Source organism: Schistocerca nitens, chromosome 1 (assembly GCF_023898315.1).
Source record: "Schistocerca nitens isolate TAMUIC-IGC-003100 chromosome 1, iqSchNite1.1, whole genome shotgun sequence".
In the NCBI taxonomy this organism is placed as follows: Eukaryota; Metazoa; Arthropoda; class Insecta; order Orthoptera; family Acrididae; genus Schistocerca; species Schistocerca nitens.
In genome coordinates, this window is record NC_064614.1 from 760,428,155 (window position 1) to 760,428,986 (window position 832).

An 832-nucleotide genomic window follows, 5' to 3' on the forward strand; every position below is an offset into this window, starting at 1 on the left:
CATCTGCTAATTTAATAAAATTTTGGTCATTGCTGACCGAAACTCTTATGCCAAAAGTTCTGTGATAATTGACGGTACTCCGTCGTCAGCCACGAGTGGCCTACCGGGACCATCCGACCGTCGTGACATCCTCAGGGAGGATGCGGATAGGAGGGGCATAGGATCAGCACACCGCTCTCCCGGTCGTTATGATGGTATTCTTGACCGAAGCCGCTACTATTCGGTCGAGTAGCTCCTCAATTGGCATCACGAGGCTTATTGCACCCCGAAAAATGGCAACAGCGCATGGCGGCCTGTATGGTCACCCATCCAAGTACTGACCACGCCCGACAGCGCTTAACTTCGGTGATCGCACGGGAATCGGTGTAGTCACTGCGGCAAGGCCGTTGCCGATCATTAACGGAAACAAAAGAAATTTAATTTACACTTCCTGGATCACTGTTTTAATCCACGATCACGTCGTAACTTGTGAATCAGAGGACGAATGACCCCTCACCCACCCTTCCTCCTTTCCACCAGAAGAAAAGGACAGCGGTTAATTTGATCAGATCACGTAGCTGTGACATTCGAGATCTGTGGGTCATCTATATTACAAGGCCTTAGTGGCCGTAAAGCCACGACAGCACAACGTAGTTCCTCGATATTCTGTGACCTACCATTTTTTCGCTCCTTTTCCCCTGCCCGAGATGCCCATTGTTTCTGTGCCGACCGAAAGGTACGTCTCACGCTTCGTCGATTTTAGGGCAACGGAGAGAAGTTTGAGAACATAACATCTGCAAGAGTGGACAACCAGATACTGTTACGGATGAAGGGATATTTCCAATTGCTGCAG

The 832-nt window shown here is 49.4% G+C and overlaps 1 pseudogene; it reads right to left on the reverse strand.

Moving 5' to 3' along the window:
• Positions 1 to 273: 273 nt before the first annotated feature.
• Positions 274 to 391, reverse strand: LOC126211996 (5S ribosomal RNA; annotated as a pseudogene).
• Positions 392 to 832: the final 441 nt, after the last annotated feature.